Here is a 19,394-nt window from a genome sequence, read left to right on the forward strand (position 1 = left end):
GCAGCATCACAATCAAATTATGTTTTTGTACCCAACTTCTAGTCGACATAGACACAACATAAGCCATACCCACCATGGCATGTGCCTTAGCATTGATTTTTTTGACGTAGGAAGGGCTTTTAGATAATTTCAGCCCCAATTTTGTAGAAATTCTCACATCTACAAACGTATGAGTTTCCCTTGTATCAAACATTGCCATCACATATTGTTCTTTCGTTGTTATTTCTATATGAATTAGGGAAGCATGTGGATTTGAAGTACTACACATTTCTCCAAAATTATTAATCCCTGTAATATGGTTGAACGACAATCCCTATGGGTTTTCCATTGCAGCCACGATTTCCTCATCGTCCTCTATTTTATTCATATTTCCTGCAAGCAAAGAATTTACTTTTTCCCGATTAGAACAAGACTTGGCTAAATGAGAACCACCACAAGTCCAACAGCCCTTACATTTACCATCTTTGTTCTTTGTTCTTTGTTCTATCTTTTCAATCCTTCATTTGTGCCTTTCCTTTGTCATTTGTACTGTCCATACGAATACTCTTTTTTCATTCCCCTTTCTATTAGTTCTTTTTATTAGATTTTGATGTGGAAGGAGCATCTGTCAAAGGACGAGTTGTCTGGAAATCAACCAACCAATCTCCATCATCAATTGCACCAGGCAGATCTTTAACATTGTGCCTCCGAAGTTTGTTTTGAGCCCAGCCTTACATACCCGAAATGAAGTTGTGTAATTTATCCTCATCAGATATATTTTGTATGTCTAACATCACAAAGGTAAATTCTTTAATGTATTCCCTCACCGAACCTGTCTGCGTTAGCCATTTCAATTAATCTCTTAGCCTTTTCACCGAACCCATCTGCCTTAGCCATTTCATTTATTAACTTATCCCATGTATCAATTCTAGGACGACCAGCACTTACATCATCTGCATTCTGAGTCCTCCACAAAATTTTAGCATCACCCATCAAATACATTGTGGTAATGTTTAACTTGTCAGCGTCAGGCACCCTTGCAGCAATAAAATACTATTTCATGTCCCAAATGAAATTTTCCAGTTCTTTATCACTTCTTGCACCACTAAAGGCCTTAGGTTCTGAAATTTTAACCTTAGATGATTAAACACGATTTGAACTTAACGTAGACACAGCCCGACATAATACAAAATGCTCTGCACGAAGGTTCTCATTTTCCTTCTGCAGTCCCTCAAGTTGTTAAGTAGTTGTGGTACAAAAATCCAAGATTGCACTGTTATGATTATCAACATTTTGTCCATATACACCAATCTCCCCCTAATGTTTCTCAGCTTCAAGTCTCAAATCAATGACTTGTGTAAACAAATCCACAAACGTTGAGTCTCCTAAAATATCATTTGTAAAGCCAATGAATACTTCAATTTTTCATGCAAGTTCCCACAGTTCTGCGTTCTTCACAATCGTTCAACCGTACTCTAATACCAATTGAAAGAGAGTCTATTTAATTTTACCTAACACTTCTCTAGGAAGTCTTACAAACATCAGTAACACTTGACCTATTTTACAGTTACGAATTTGACTAAGTATGTAAACAATTTAGCAGCAAAATTAAACAACAAACAGACTTTAAAGGAACTTGTCCAAATCTTTATTAATCTGATAATTAATACAAAGGAAGGCTTCACAAATTTGTTTAAGGCTAAAACACTCTGACTAAGCCTTAGCCGAATTTCCACCCTTAATAAAATTTCTGCATATGGCTGTTACATGCGGCAGTTACAAATGACACATATCCGACACTTGTCATCACAGGGTTCAAACTAAGTTTGAAACAACTATATTTCTAACAGATATATAATCTAATTCAAATGACATTCTTATCTACACGAAATACTAATATTCTAACAGTTAGAATATTTCGAGCTTCATTTCAACACTTAGAATATTTCAGCCAACTTCAAACACATAGAATGCTATAGCTGTCCTCCAACACTTAGTTTTATTTATGCAATTCACGTTAACTTCCTTTGTTCTTGCCATTGTCAAGTCTTCACAGCCTTGCCTTTTCAAGCCAACACGCTTCCTTCACAGTGACTCTAGCCCGCACGTAAGCCTTGCATGTTTAAGTTGTCTTGCCTACACCCAAACAACTTGAACTTGTGTTGTACTATTTTGCCATCATCCATGTCAATACCAATGCCCAAGTCCTTGACATATCTGCATGCAGTTAGATCAAGTAGTTTGCGCATCTAACAGTACTTTTGTAATTAGGGGACAAGGGAAAGTCTTATGATATTTGGGATCTGTAAGAGTAAGGGCTAAAAATAAAACTCCAATAAGCAAAAGTCTAAACATCAATCCATCAAAATTTTATCGAAATGATCGAGTGAAAAATATTTATCGTGTACCTCCTTGTTGTCATCCATATTAAGATAATGTTACCTACACTCGATAAGTAGAACTAATGCAAGATGCTCAAACAAATGAAATAAGTATTTACTGCCTCAAACTATTTTCTTTTGTTTTTTTGTATGATGAAACACTTCTTTATATCCGATATGAACTAATTTGAAGGTGCATGTGAGTTTGAAAATGCAAAAAAGGTTAGAAGAACAAACATTTTAAAAATGTTGCACGAGTCAAACCTAGAGAAAAATTAAATATTAGTTTTACCAATCGAGTTGTTGGAAAGAATTATGTCTCATCTGTGGGACACTTTGGTATTTTAATTTGTGATCGTAATATGTTCTCATTACGGGTGCACTCATGGACAGACATTAAAGAAGATCTGCTAAAGATCATTTGGGATGTTGGTATTGTAAGTATGTGTAGATTTTTATTAGATTAATATCTAAATTCTCATACCAATAAAGTAAGATCAATGCTCTATAATTATGAAAAGCATGTGGGACTATTTGTTTGGTAGTGGAGCCTAATTAATTTTAGGCTTTCCTATTTATTCTCTATTTTAGGCTTTCTTATTTATTCTATATTTTAGGCTTTCCTATTTATTCTCTGTAACCAAAAATACTCTTATTCATTAACATAAATATACCACACTGCCGTGGAAGTTTACTCACAGGGTGTTACCACGAAATATTGGGTTTTCTCTTTCTCTCTCTAGATCTTTCATCTCTTTCTCTTGAAAGTTCTTGTGTTCTTCATTAATCTAGTGTGTGTGCGTGAATTTGATCCTAACAACTGGTATCAGAGCTAAGGATATTCAACACGGTCACTAAAGATGGATAGTCCGAAGCTTGGAATTGAGAAGTTTGAAGGATCCGATTTAGGTTTCTCGAAGATACAGATTGAAGATTATCTGTACCAGAAAGATCTTCACAAAACGTTGACCCGGGTGAAGCCGGAATCCATGACAGAGGAGAAGTGGAAACTCAAGGATTGCCAGGCTCTAGGGCTTATCCGGTTGAATTTGTAAAGAAAGGTGGCGTTCATCATCGTGAAGCAGAAGACTACGTCTGGTCTATTGAAGGCACTGTAAAACATATATGAAAAATCATCGGCTATGAACAAGGTATATTGGATTTATAGATTGTTCAATTTACAGATGTCTTAGAATGGATCCTTTTATGATCATATAAACGAGTTAAATATGATTGTGAGTCAACTCAAATCTGTGGATATTAATTTCAAAGATGAAATTAAGGGGTTGATTTTGATGTTATCTCTGCCTGAGTCTTAGGATACTGTTGTTGCTGCGATTAGCAGTTCCCATGGATATGAGAAACTGAAGTTTGATGAAATCTGTTATGTTGTTCTTAGCGGAAGTATTCGCAAACCAGAAGTGGGAGATTAATCGGGCAGTGTTCTCAGCATTTATCGAAGGGGGAGAAGTAATATGAAACGCCAAAATCAACATGATCGACCAAAATTAAAAAAATCGAGAAGAATTCTTGAACAGATTAAACGTGACTTGTTGGAACTGTGGAGAAAAATGGAACTTTTAGACGAACTTTACAAAGCTAAAGATGAAACATGATCAGAAATTTGGAGATGACAATGATTCTGTAAATTCAGCAGAGGACATTGGGGATGCTTTAATCCATAGTGTGAAAAGCCCGGCTGAATCATAATTTTTGGATTATGGTGCATCTTTCCATTCGTCTCCAAGCAAGGAGTTGTTTCAAAATTTCAATTATGGAAATTTTGGAAAAGTATATCTTCTTGACAATAAATCCTTCGAGATTGAAGGAAAGGTGGATGTTTGCATAATGATCACCTCAGGAAACCAGTGGACATTTGAGGATGTCAGATATATTACTCGGATGAAGAAAAATATAATCTCTGTTGGTCATTTGGATAGCACAGGATATGTAGCAGAGTTTGGGAAAGGTTCGTGGAAGATCGTGAAAGGTGCTATGGTAGTCGCTCTTTGCACCAAATCTGGAACCTTGTAAACCACTATAGGGTGTATAAACATGGCCACTGTTGCTGAAAGTTCTTCCGGTTCATGTCTGTGGCACATTAGACTTGGACACATAAGTGCTAAAGGAATGAAGATGCTGGTTGCAAAAGTAGTATTAGAGGGTCTAAAGTATGTTGATATAGGTCTTTGCGAGAGCTGTGTTATGGGCAAATAGAAAAGAGTATGCTTCAAAAAGATTCCTAGAGAGACAAAGAAAGTGCAGTTGGAAATGGTCCACAGATATGTTTCGCGACCATCTTCAGTCATCACTTGGAGGATTCAGATTATATGTTACAATCATTGATGATTTATGCAGGAAGGTATGAGTTTACTTCTTGAAGCATAAGTCAGAGGTGTTTGAAACATTGAAGAAGTGGAAAGCTGAGGTTGAGAATCAGACTGGCTTTAAAGTCAAATGCCTAAGGTCAGAAAATGAAGAAGAGTATGACAAATCAAAGTTTAAGGAATTCTGTGCAGCTGAGGGAATCAGATTGATGAGAATTATTCCTGGTAAGGCCAGGCAGAATGGAATTGCTGAGAGGATGAACAAAACATTGAATGAGCGTGCAAGGAGTATGAGGATACATTGTGGGCTGCCCAAAACATTTTGGGCGGATGTTGTGAGAACATCTACATACTTTATCAATAGGGGACCTTTAGTTCCTATAGTGTTATAGATTCCAGAGGAGGTGTGGACAGGAAAAGAACTCAAGTACTCACACTTGAGGACTTTTGGTTGCACTACTTATGTTCATGTTGACCCAGAAAAAGGAGACAAGGTTGATGCCAAGGCTGTGAAGTGTTACTTCATAGACTATGGTTCTGATTTTTTTGGTTATAGGTTTTGGGATTACAAGAACAGAAAGATCCTGAGACATTGTGATTTGACATTCGATGAGCCTGTCGTGTATAAGGATAGAGAGCAGAAGGTTCTAGAGATTACAAAGCAAGTGGGAGTTGAGGTATAGTTGGAGAAGAGTAACCCTAGAGATGTCGAAGCAGATACTCAACAAACTCGTACTGAATAATCTGAAGTGGGGCAAGTTACACCTGAGCAGGTGTTAAGGAGATCATCCAGATCCATTAGGGTACCAGATATACATTCACCTTCATTACACTATCTATGGCTGACAGATGAGGGGGAACCAGAGTCTTTTCATGAGGCCCTACAGGTGGAGGATTCGATCAAGTGGGAGCAAGACATAGATGATGAGATGAGGTCACTTGAGAAAAATGACACATGGGTGTTAACTGAGCTACCTGTAGGGAAGAGAGCTTTGCTGAACAAGTGGGTGTTAAGAATCAAGACTGAAACAGATGGCAAAAAAAGTTTCTAGGCTCGTTTAGTGGTTGAAGGATATTCACAAAGGAAAGGTATTGATTATGCTGAAATATTCTCCAATGTCGTGAAGTAAACCTCTATTCGAATTCTGTTGAGTGTTGTTGCATCGGAGAATTTGCATCTAGAGAAAATGGATGTAAAAAAAGCATTTTTACATGGAGATCTGGACAAAGAGATCTATATGCAGCAACTGGAAGGATTTGTGGTTACACGCAAGGAACACATGGTGTGCAAGCTCACCAAAAGCTTGTATGAACTAAAGCAAGCACTAAGGCAGTGGTACAAGAAATTTGACTACTTCACGACCAAGAGTTGATTCTGCAAGCTGAAAAAGATCCTTGTTGTTACTTTAAGAAATACACTGATTCATATGTCTTTTTAGTCTTGTATATGGATGATATGTTTATTGCACGATCTAGTATGAGGGAGATTAACAATCTGAAGACAAGGTTGCCTGCAGCATTTGAGATGAAAGATTTGGGTCCAGCAAAACAGATTTTTGAATTGAAGATTTCTCGGGATAGATCTGCTAGCACTTTAAATCTATCTCAGGAGCTGTACATTGAGAAGGTGCTGAGCAGATTCAGAGTTTACGATGCTAAACCCAGGACTACTCCATTGGCAAATCACTTTAAATTGTCAAAGGAGCAGTCACCCAAGTCTTCCGAGGAGCGTGATCACATGGCACTTGTTCCATATGCTTAAGCAGTTGGTAGTTTGATGGATGCTATGGTAAGCACTAGACCTGATATAGCACATGCAGTGGAAGTTCTTCGCAGGTACATGGCGAACCCTGGGAAAGAGCATTGGGAAGCTGTGAAGTGGATTCTAAGATTTCTGAGAGGTACATCCAGTACTTCACTTTGTTTTGGTAAAGGTAAGGTGACTCTACAGGGTTTTGTGGATGCTGATCTTGGTGGGGATGTTGACTCGAGCAAGAGTACATCCGGGCACATTTACACCATAGGTGGAACAGAAGTGAGTTGGATGTCCAGGCTTCAAAAATCTGTTTCTCTTTCATCTACTAAAGCTGGGAAAGAGATAATATGGCTGGCAGATTATCTTGAGGATTAGGGCAAGAAGCAGAGCGAGAAGATTCTTTACTCAGATAGCCATAGTGCCATATAGTTGGTTAAAATGCAGTTTATCATTCGAAGACAATGCAAATCAGAAGGCTATACCATTTCACTCGCAGGGCTGTGGAGGATGGTGATATGTGCTTGGAGAAAATTGAGGGTGCAAAGAACCGGGCAGACATATTGATGAAATGTGTTGATGTTGAGAAGCTGAGGTTATGTAAAACCTCAGTTGGTCTTGTGTAAGTGTTGCTATAGATGTTGCGATGCGGTAAAGATGTTGATGATAAAGAGATTTTTTTTGAGAATGTATTTTTAGAATAACAGAGTCAGTCTCCAAGTGGGAGAATTGTTAGGTAGTGGAGCCTGATTAATATTAGGCTTTCCTATTTATTCTCTATTTTAGGCTTTCCTATTTATTCTCTATTTAGGCTTTCCTATTTATTCTCTATTTATTCTCTATAACAAAAAATACTCTTATTCATTAATATAAATATACCTCACCGCTGTGGAAGTTTACTCACGCTTTGTTACCATGAAATATTGAGTTTTCTGTTTCTCTCTCTAGAATTGTGGGAGAATTGTGTGCGTGAATTAGATCCTAGCAGTACTAAGACAAGTATTTAGAGAGTTATTAGCTAATTGCATTAGATCTGACTTTTCTTATGGAAAAATGTAAGACAACAACAAATTTTATGCATACATTTGAGATATTGTTATGGTATTTACGGAGGTATTAGGTTATCGCTTCATTTTTTACTTTCTCATCTTGAAAAAAATACACTAACGGGACATATTTTATGTCGAACATGTCAAATGTTATGATAATTATTTAGAGAGCTATAACTGATAGCTTCGTCACTCACTTCTCATCATTGAAGAGTAAAATTAACGTGGTACATTTTATACCAAACAGTATATATATAACATTAGAGTAATGTTTGCAAAATAATATATGCACTGTTGTTATATATATAATTTTTTCTCTTGATCCAATCCACCGGCTAATCATGCATTTCTCATGACATATATATCACTATCCACTAGAAGAGTACCATAAGTACGAAATCTAGATTTAGTTCACTTCTAGTTTGGCGGAAAGTTTGAGATTATGTTTAATAGTGCCTGTGAAATATTGTAGGATAAATTTAGCTGTGACTACATAATGCTAAGAAATAACATGTCCTTCACATATGAGAAGTTTGTGGAATAACTGTAGAGGATAAATTCACCTGATTATGAAGTCTAAACAATTTGGTGATATTCTAAGAGATTTGCCAAGAGGGGTAGACAAGAGTGATTGGGAATGGCTGGTTAAGGAGCATTTGTTAAGTCACAAGTTTATGGTATAACTCAAAAGTATTTATTTATTAACGTTTTATTTGAATATACTAACTATAATTTTTATGGTATGTTATGAATAAAGGAAACAAGTGAAATAAACATTGTCAACAGGTCCAAGTTGAGTATCCTCATCGTACTAGCAGTAAGCCTATTAGAGAAATTACTTATGAATTGTTAAGTAAGTTTTTCAACTCTTGAAGAAGACTCTCATTTTCTAAAATAATTTAAGATGACTTTCTTTACTTTTTTATTTGTATGTTAAGGGAGGTAAAGACGGTAAACAACAAAAAATGCATTTGATCTTCTTGGAGAAACGTAAGAAGGATTACAAGCTTGTCGAACCTGAAACTAATGCAAAATATAAATGTTTAGTGATAAATTTTGTTTTTGATCATTTAACTTTGCGTGTTGTATTATTTATGTTTTTTTGTATTCTACAGGCTAAAATCAAAAAATTGGTTCAATATGATTCTTCTCTTACAGATATTGAGGTTGTATAAAAGTGCTTTTTTAACCTCAACGTAAGAGTCATGTAATTTGATTTGGTGGAAGGATAACGGCTAAAGAGTTTAAAGGTGGGAACTCTTTGAAGACTGCATTGTTAGATAAATTGAATGCATGTGAATTATAAAATGAATCACTAAAATGACGCATGGATGAGTTAGAGAACAAATGTTAATGCATGGATGAGCTGGAGCAAAAATATGAACATCTTGCTAGAGTACTACTTCGTCAGCCTTCAACACCTGTGTCTTGAAGTGATAAATAGATAGTACCATTAAACAAGTTAGTAAATCGATTTTCCTTTATCTTTATAGTGTACTCAAGATACATAGAAGGTCTTCGAAATCTCAATTTATTGCTTAGTTTCTTCTTATAACATTCTTGAAATTTACCATGTACAATTTGTTCCAAGTATCAATATCCTAATTGCCTCTAGTAGAGTGCAAAATCAAGTCCCATTGCATAGTGGATGTTGTATTTTAATTGTTGCCCCTAAGTTTTACTCTTCATATGGTTATTTGGATAAGCATACTCTACGTTTTTATGTTTTAGGTGAAGGTTGTGTTCCATTCAGAGGTTGCTAATGGTACCATTTTTCAATAGATGGAAGCCATATCTAAATGATCATGTTGTCTGTCCGTTTTATTTAAGCATATATATAATCACCTATTTTTCTAGTACCAAGATTTTTGTCGCATTGTTTCATAGTGAATATTATATTGCTTTTCAAATATATAGTATATGTTATGTTCTCAATGAATCCACGATTACCTAAACGATCCTTGTTTACGACAACAATATTACCAAACATACTACTAATCCGAACATATAAAGTACACAAAATCCTGGCTAAAATTTCAAAAACTTTATCATTAGTCTGATTAATAAGTGAAACATCTTCAAAATGCCTCACATCTTTTTTCTGCGCAAATAATTTTTTGTAAAAAACCATTTCATTAATCGCTAATGTAAAGAAATTATAATATCAATAGCTACCTACACAAAACTAGCTACAAAATTCATCCATTAGGTATTACTCAGTCACAACCAAATCTGAAAGTAGACATGAGACATATAATCCAGGGTGGGCCACAAATACTACAAAAAAAACGCTATGTCTTTTGCAATGGCATTTGACTCTCTACTCCTTTGTTAAGAAAATCTCATATTTCTTATCGACAGACAGTGTAACAATTCTGTGTGGACCATGTTGAAAACTTGAGCTGCTTGTGTCTTTCCCTTCACACGCCTTATGACTTCGGTATGATGCTGGCCCCATGGCAGGGATCGAATAAGCTTGGCATTGATCTACTGCTTCTGCATGCTGACCCTTCTTGTGTTAATTCTCAATTTTGGCATTCCTATTATATCTATGTTTATTATTCTCTAACAGTCAGCTGTTAATTAATGAAATTATCCACTGAATCCCTTCCTACTGCATGAATGCTTCATTTGCCATTTTATCTTCTAGTCGATTTACTTCTCTGTATCTATATTCTGTATTTGCATGTGTTGTTCCTTAAAGTATTCACATCTCCCCTATTTTTTGGGATATTCCCATAGTATTTACCAATCCATATTGATCATTCTTGTTAGGCCTAATGAATCTTATTCCACAGACTCTTAATATTGGCAACTCTGGAATGTTTTCATTTTCTGCTTTATTCATATTAGAGATGTTACTGTAGCAAGCAGAAAATATATTATGCCTCCATCATAGAAAAAAATTAAGTTGGTGCCTTTGGATGTTCTCTCTATTTTTGTTTGATGGGTGTCATACTTTTTCTTGTGTGATTTATTTATTGAATTGGAAGTGCGCTTCCCAAAGGATGACCCATCCTATTCCTCTCTATTATTATGTACTTTTATACTACTAAAAAAGAAATATTATCTCATTAATGCTACTAATTAGATTCTAATTAAGTTTGTACAGAATTTATATGATAATTGATTTGGATCTTTGAGAGGAAAGCAAGAAAGAGTTATACTAGTCCATTGTTAGTGTATTTTGTTTTGTTGGCCTTACAAAATCATTGTTTATCATTGCAGAAAATCGTTAAATACTTAATAGATGTTGGGAAGAGATCACAACTTATTGTTTACAAGCCTTCATTTTTTCAAAGTTTATGTTTTGCATCTTTTAAAGCATGTTTTAGTACATACTTTTATTATTCCTTGTTTTAAATTGATATAGGTTTTTTTCTTACATATCTTATATTTCAAGACGAATAATATGTCGTTCAACAATGTACAGAGAAACTTGAAGTTCAAAATGGCTTTTACTTTAGTTAGGGGTTGTTTAAAGTAAAGACAATGTTATATCATTTATGTTTTTGCAATTTTTCTCTTTTTTAGGAGTTGATATAGACATGTTATACTACTTGAATATGATATATCTTTCAGTAATTAGTTATTTTTTTATTAACCATGACACTTTCTATTATGAATTCAGTTACTTAGTTTATTTTGTGTGTTTTTTTATTTACTCTATAAAATTTTATGTTACAACGATTGAAATTTGTTCCTTTAAACTCTTTTATTATTGGATTCTTAAAATTATTTTAGTAAACTACAATTAGCGCCAAGAAATGTGGTCATTAATATTATTGGTATTGCAATTAGAATATAATTAACGACAAAAATTTTGGTTGTTAGAAGTGCTTGTACAAAGGGCAAATCCAGTCCTTCGGAAGGCCATATAACGACCGCAATTTATGTTGTCACTAAAAAACCTTTTAACGACCGGATTTGAATTCTGTAGTTAACTTTTAACCTCATGACTTGTAACGACCGGCGATGACTGGATTTATGACAGTTTTTAATTACTTTTAACGACTGGATTTGGACTTATAACGAACATATTTCCCTTTCTTAAAAAACAATTTTTCTTGTAGTGAAACTCACCCCACACAAAGTTTGTCGGAAATCCCTATACAGATGTTTATCCTTCAAATTTTTTTTAAAAAATTGAATCACAATTCGGGGTCCCCCACACCTCATTCACAAATTGGGAAGATAATTTTAGATTTTACCGTTGTACATTTTATCCCCTCACAGTCACAGTCTTATACATAGTTTCGGTTAACCAATTTGAATAAAATTCATTCACCAAAGTCATATTACAATCTCCAGGATTATCAAACATAAGCCGAAATTATAACTCATTCACATTTCTATATATAGTCGAAAATTTAGACTACAACCTTACCTTATTCGCATATTCGTACCGCATGTATTTCGCTTCTCGTTGACACTCGAACTACTCCCAGTCATACCTCTCAACTGCCTTCATACCAAATTTTTGCACCGGTTCCCTGCCAATTAAGGACCCGAAAGTTCACCCTTTAGACACCTCTTAAAAGCCGTCACATTCTTTACTTTAGTTGTCATTAAACCTAGTTGAGAAAAAAAGTTAGAAATTTGTGGGGGGGGGGGGGGGGATGGAGTATTAGGTGAGAGGGATAAGAAATATTTTCTAATGGAGTAGAAGAGAAAGTGGAGAAGGGTGGGATTTATAGGGGGTGAGGGAGAAGAGTTGGATTTATAGGGGGTGAGGGAGAAGGGTGGGATTTATAGGGGGTGAGGGACAGAGGGGTTGTTAAACTTGTTTCTGGAGGGCAGCAGGGTTTAATAAAGGGAGGAAAAGAGTTGGGGAAGAAGAAAAAGAAAGGTTTTTGTTGTTTATGGGGGTGAAATCGTTTTAATGGGGGATGAATAGGGGATATGAAGGGTTTTATTTGTGCTGGATCAGGCAAAATCAGGGAAGAAAACATAATTTTTTAAAAGTTGGGCTTTGGGGCAATAAAGGTGTGGTGCGCCTGTATAGCTCCTAAGAAGCGCCTCTATTCGTCTTGTGCTGGCTCAGCGCATTTGCTAGTGCTTCAGCTTGCACAGGCAAGGTGCAATAGCTGCATAGTTGGCCCGTACAACGTGTGATCCTGGCCTTCGTCTGTCATGTGCTCGCGCAGCGCGCCTCCCAGTGTTCCAGCCTTCACACACAATTTTTTAATTTATTTTTCAACAAAGGTACAAATAATGAAAAATCGCTAATTTATAAAATCTAACCTACAATCTAAAACTCCAGACAAACTAAAAACTCAAAAATTTGCAAATAAACTACTTAATTATTGCATAGTATTCATACCATGTATGGCTTTATTTAACGTCGCGGTATAACGCAACTTGAATCAATCATCATATAGCTCAAACACCTCCCAATCAAGATCCGACGGATAGTCTCCGCTCACTATTAGGTTCATAATGTCCGCATACCATGGCACTTCAGAGATATAAAAAGCCATAAATTTCTCATCTCCAAACTCTTCCCGTATTTGTTCAGCCTAATTTACATGTGAGAAGTCCTCCAACATTTATAAGTGGTGCTCTATCTGATTTTTGTACTTTTCCTATCTTTTGATCTCAAGGTCAAATTGTTGGAGAAGTAGTAACCAACAAATTAGTCTTGGTTTACCCTCCTTCTTATTGAATATGTACCTAATAGATGCATGGACAATAAATACAATAACTTTGGTGCTTACAAAATACGATCTAAAGTTGTTGAAGGTGAACACTAGAGGTAAAATCTCCCTCGCAGTAACTGTGTAATTTGCTTGCATAGAGTCAAGAGTCTTGCTTGTATAATAAATGGGGTGGAACACACTATTCTTTTCCTGTCCAACAACGCACGTACTGCTACATTAGTAGCATCACACATAAGTTCACATGGTACTTCTCAAGTTCAATTAGAATAGGAGCCTCAATTATGCTATGTTTCAACACCTCAAAAGCTCTGAATCACAATGCATCAAAGTTAAACTTCTCCTCCTTTTTTGAAAGGCTGCACATGGGATGTGAAATCTTTGGAAAATCCTTGATTAATCACAAGTAAAAACCTTGATGGCCAAGAAAACTACACACACCAATTTACAGAAATAAAAGGGGGTAAATTCTCAATGACTTCTATTTTGGCCTTATCCACTTCCAAACCAGATTTAGACTCCTTGTGTCCTAATACTATCCCCTCTCTAACAAAATAATGATACTTCTTCTAGTTTAATACAAAGTTGGTGTCTTCACATCTAGCAAGCACCTTAAAAAGTTTCTTTAGACATACCTAACAGGATTTCCCATAGAATGAAAAAGCATCCATGAATACCTCTACAAAATCATCCACGATGTCATCAAAAATGGCCACCATACACCTTTGAAAAGTCACCGGTGCATTGCAAAGTCCAAATGGCATGTGTGTGAAATCATATTTTCCATATGGATAGGCAAATGTTATCTTCTCATAATCTTAGGGAGCAATTAAGATCTTATTGTACCGGGAATACCCATCTAAGAAGCAGTAGTACAACTGTCAAGCTCTAATCAATGAATGGTACAAGATAATGATCTTTCCAGGTAGAATCATTTAGTTTCTGGTAATCTATACAAACACGACACTGGTCCCTGTTCTCGTAGGAATCGATTCATTCTTTAATCCTTACCACAGCCATACCTCCCTTCTTGGGAACACATTGTGCTGGACATAGCCACTTGCTATTAGAGATCAGGTATACAATCACAGCATCTAACAACTTTATAAATTTCTTCCTTACCACTTCTTTTATCTCGTGAATGAGACGGTGTTCTTGTTATTCTTTATATTTGTAATCCTCTACTATGTAAATTCTATGCATACACATTGTCGAACTAATCACAAGAATATTAGTAATCTCCCAAAAAATTGCTTTCTTTCTTCTCTTAAATATCCTCAATGAAGCCTCAACCTGTAAATAAGACAAATCTGCAGAAAGTATAACATGCAATGTTTCATTAGAACCCAAATACAGATACCTTATGTGAGCCGGTAGAATATTTAGTTTCAACTTACGGGCTTCTACTATCGTTGGTGTTGGTGGAGGGCCCAACTCTCAATATAATGACCCTACATGAGTCATATGAATGTCTACTAAAGCTAGATTTAAGCATTATTCAGTCTAATGAGCTTCAGTATCTCCCTCTAACTCATGACCCCCTATCACTTCCTCTAACGGATCATCAAGTATAAGCAAATTTAATTCTACTATGTGATAAACCTCAGTAATAGACGAAAACTTTTCATAAATAGAAGGCAATTTTAAAGCGCAGTAGACATCATATATTTCAACCGTGTCATGTGCCATCTTCGTAAGTTGACCAGCTGCTTTATAAATCAATATTCTATCTGCATCCATGAAAGGTCGACAAAAGATGAATGGGACTTTTTCGGGTTTAAATTCTAAAATAATAAAAACTACAGGAAAATCAATGAACGTAATTGCACTAGAAAATCTTCTACCATTCACTCTTTCCTAACAATGGATCTATCCACGAGTTGGAAAATAACAATTGTTATTTTTGGACTCCCCAACCCATGTTTTTGATACAAAAAGAAGAGCATCAAATTTATACTTTCCCCCAAAACACATTACCCTCGGCTATGACCCCTTTACCCAATAGTAATTTCCACAATAAAACTACCTGAATCCTTTAACTTTTTGGGCAGTCTATTTTGGATCCTTGAGATGCACTCCTCACTAAGTGATACAGTTTAATACTATATGAGCCTCCTCTTGCTCTCCATAATGTCCTTCACTTATTATGCATACTTGTAAATAACCTACAAAATGTCAATCGGAGGTAATCAATGTGGACGTGTTTAAGTAGAGAGAAACTTACTCAAGCATTCATCTTTCGTGTAAATTTACACGGACATCCGTTAAGAAATCATTTATCGAGCCGATTGGTAACCACGACAAACTCATTTTAAAGTTTAAAAGAGCCCTGAGAAGGAAAAATCCTCATATAACCGACTTTCGTATGCAATAGTCCACAATCTTTTTTGGTGATCCTGAATTTCGATATGATTTTTTTAAACAATTTACATGAAAGTCCATTAACTTCCTATATATGGAGCCGGTAGGTCATCACGACTAAAATTGTAACATCTATCAAATTTAGATAGCTGGGAAGAATCTTAAAAGTTGAAATAGTCATTTTGAAAAAAAAAACTGGAAAATTTCTTATGTTGGAGAAAGTGCATTTCGAACAACGACAAAGGATCATAAATGCTAGATTACGATGATTTATAGGTATTTCTTGGTATGGTGGGAAGTCTCATGGCGAGATCTTTCCGACGGCGCTGAGTTTGCACGATTTCGATTTCATATGAGTAAGATATGTCTTTCAGAATTTGGGTTGTTGTATTAAGGATAGTCCAATCTAGATTTTGGAAGGGCGAAGTTGTCTTTTACTTACCCAATTATTTAATTGTTTTTTGGTAATAAGTAGGGTTCAAAGCTAATGCCATTCAGTTTACGTATTTAGAAAGCAAGTGAGGGTTTTGAGAGAAGAGAATATAAGAGGAGAAAGGATAAGAAGAATAAAAAACACCAAGATTGTTGAGTGGATTTCGTCGGGGCTAATCCCTATTGAGGTATGTGAGATCATTTGGTGTTGGTTTTTTTCAGCCTCCCTCCAACTTGATTCAATATAGCAATTTAGAATTTTTTGAATGAAAATTTTAATGTTCTTGATGAAATGTTATGAAGTTATTGCTGATTGAATTGTAATTGATCTCTAGTTGTTTTTATTCGGGACTATTTTCAGGATAAACTATTAGGTTATTAGTTATTAAGAGATCTTAAGTGTTTGGGGTGGGATGGGAATTTGGGAGGCTTAGAGATGAAAAAAGAGAAGAAAAGTCGGAGGTTTTTAAATTATGTACCCACATTTCCTATTTGATTCCATTACTATAAGGTATATTTAAACATCATGAAATCTTCCATAAACATGAGATCATTAACCTTGTGTCCATAATCCTATTCAATAAAAGTTAGGATCAAAGTCTAAGAATCCATGAGTTAAGTCTAAAGGTTAAGAAGTAAGACAAAGTAAAGTTTCATAAAGTTCTAACAGTCTTATTTAAACGTTTTAACTTAATTTTAAGGCTCAAGTCTCTAGTTAAAGATAGAGTAAAAGTTGAAGTATTTCCTTCAATTAAGGGAACTATGTATTTACCTAAAGAGTTGATGTTCATCCTTTATAGAAAATAAGTGATCCAAGTATTTCCCTAATAGTCATTTCAAAGCCAAAGTTTCAAGCTTAGTAAATCTTAGTAAAGGACCCAGTATTTCCCTAATCGACATTCCATCACACCTTTAATGTAAGCACCTCAGAGCCTCCTTTTTATTCCGGTGGACATCTTTACCTTTTATTTATTTTTCTAACAGTTATTAGTTATAAGGATTATTGGGGGTCTTATCCAAACATCCATTTGTAATTTAAAGGATTCACTGACAAATAATGTTAGTTCTTTAGTCTTTTCATATCTTTTGCGAATAATAAGACTTCAGTTTCCATTTTGAGTTAAGTATTATTTTAATGTTATTTCTTGAGTTATGTCCTAGGGTGTAGGCTCGGGGAGAAATAAAAATGACTTGCTTCAAGGTTAAACGAGCCGCAGAGCAGACAAACCCCCATTTTACCAATTTTGTTGTCCTATAGTCCACAATATTTTTTGGTGATCCATAATATCAATATGTATTTTGCCAATAAAATTATCTGGAAGTCCTCTACCACCTTATTTGTGGTGTAGATTTGTCACCAAGACCAAAATTGTCCATTTTCAAGGTAAAACAAGCCCATTGTAGGCAAATCCCCCATTTTGCTAATTTTTGTATGTTATAGTCCACCATCTTTTTTGCTGATATGGAATTCTAAAATGCTTTTTGCAAAGAATATACACGGACGTCCGTTATGACCTTATTTATTGAGTCGGTCGGTCAATACTGCCAAATTAGTTCATTTTCCAGGTCAAACGAGCCTAGAACTTGAAAACACCCCAATTTATCGATTTTCGTCAACTATAGTCAACCATTTATTTGTCTGATCTAGAATTTCGAGATGATTTTGACAAAGATTAAACATACATATATTAAGACTTTATCTATGGAGCCAGTTTGTTACCACGGCTAAAATAAACCAATTTTCAAGGTCAAACGAGCCCATAGCAGGCAAATATATTATCTTACCGGTATTTGTCTGCTATAGTCGACCATGTTTTTTTGGTTATCTGGTATTTTGAGATAATATTTGACAAAACAATTACACGAATATCCATTAATAACTTATCCATTGAGTGGGTTGTTCACCGCCGCAAAAATGACCCATTTTTAAGGTAAAACGAGCCTAGAGTAGTCAAACCCCCTAAATTGCCGATTTTCATTTGCTATAGTCCACCAACTTTTTTGGTGATCTGAATATCCAAGATGATTTTTGCAAAAAATTTACAAGGACGTCCATTAATAACTTATATATGGAACCGATTGGTAAGTATGACCAAAACAACTCATTCAAGGAATGACCACAGAGCAAGCAAAACCCCTCCTTTTTTACCGATTTTCGTGTTCTATAGTCCACCATCTGTTTTGGTGATTGGAATTCTGAGATGATTTTTGCCAAAAACATTCATGAACATATTTTAAGACTTAATATATGAATATGGTTTGTAAACTTGGCTAAAAAGGCCCATTTTAAAGCTCATACATGCCCCAGACCACGCAAACCCTCCATTTTATTTATTTTCATGTGTTCTCGACCACCATCATATTTGATGATCAAGAATTCCGAGATGATTTTTTCCAAAAATATACATGGATGTCAATTAATACTTTACCTATGAAGTCAGGTTGCCACCATGGCAAGAACAACCCATTTTCAAGGTCAAACGAGCCCAAAGTAGGAAAATCTTCCATTTTATCAATTTTCATGTGCTCTCCACCATCTTTTTTGGTGATCCAAAATTCCATGATAATTTTTTCCAAATATTTATACCAACGTCATTTAAAACCTTATACATGATTCCCGTTGGTCACCACATTCAAATCATCCCATTTAAATGATCAACCGAACCATAAAACAACCAAACAACATATTTTACCGATTTTCGTCCACCATCGTTTTTGGTGATCAAGAATTCTGAGATGATTTTTGCCAACATCAAACGGATGTACATTAAGACATTATATATGGAGTTGATTCGTCACCACAACCAAAGCATACCATTTCAAAAAATTAAAAAGCCCAGAGAGGGCAAACCTTTCATTTTACAAATTTTCGTATGTTATAGTCAAATCATCTTTTTTGGTGATCCAAAATTTTGAGATGATTTTTCCCAAAAATCTACACAGATGTATGTTAAGACCTTAACAATCAAGCGTGTAGGTAACCAAGGCAAAAACTGTCCAATTGTCAAGATCAAACGAGTCTAAGAGAAGGCAAATCCCCCATTTTGCAAATTTTTGTGTTCTATAAACCACCATCATTTTTGGTGACCTAGAATATCATGATGACTTTGCAAAAAATTAACACGGACATCCTTTAAGACCTTTTCTATAGACCTGGTTTGTCACAACGTACAAAACCACTCATTTTAACGGTCAAATGAGCCAAAAAGCAAGAACATCCCCCAAATTTGTGAATTTTCGTGTACTATAGTCCACCATCTTTTTTGGTGATTCGTGATTCAAAGAATTTTTAATCCAATAATTTACATGAAAGTCCTTTAATACTATATCTATGGAGCCAGTTGGTACGCGCGGCCAAACAACAAATTTTCAAGGTCAAACAAGCCCCAATATAGGCAAAGCCCTTATTTTGCCAATTTTCGTGTGCTACATTCCACCATCTTTTTCAGTGATCT

Source organism: Solanum lycopersicum, chromosome 1 (genome assembly GCF_036512215.1).
Source record: "Solanum lycopersicum chromosome 1, SLM_r2.1".
NCBI lineage: Eukaryota > Viridiplantae > Streptophyta > Magnoliopsida > Solanales > Solanaceae > Solanum > Solanum lycopersicum.